Genomic DNA, 532 nt, shown 5'->3' on the forward strand with positions numbered 1-532 from the left:
ACCCGCCTGCCCCCGCCGCGGGTCATCGTCGAGCTCGTGTAGCAGCCGCCCAGGGGAAGTCCTGGGGGAGAGAGGGGCGGTTAGATGCGGCTGGGGAGGGGGGCGGGGACGGAGGGGGGCTATAAACCACCTTAATACGTAATAAAAGATATAAACAAAAGAGATATATAAAGGATATAAAAGGAAGAAGACGGAATTGGAGTCTATGCTGGGGAAGAAAGTTGGGGAAAACAAAGAGAAAAATCACAAGAAAATCAAATTAAAGGGAATTATCATTTACTGAAATACCATATATCTTTAATCCTTTATTTTTTACTACCCTGTCTATAGAAAATAAATAAATAAAATGAAGACAACGAAATGATATTGATGATAATAACTATATCATTAATGAAAAAATGACATGATTGATGATAATGATAGTAGTTAATAGTCATTATTATCATTATCATTAAAATAAATCAAACATTTCGTTTCTTAATCTCATCATCACCGAAATAATGAAGAATAAAAACAAACTCTACACCCAGTT

This window comes from Penaeus monodon, chromosome 28 (assembly GCF_015228065.2).
Source record: "Penaeus monodon isolate SGIC_2016 chromosome 28, NSTDA_Pmon_1, whole genome shotgun sequence".
NCBI classification, from domain to species: Eukaryota; Metazoa; Arthropoda; class Malacostraca; order Decapoda; family Penaeidae; genus Penaeus; species Penaeus monodon.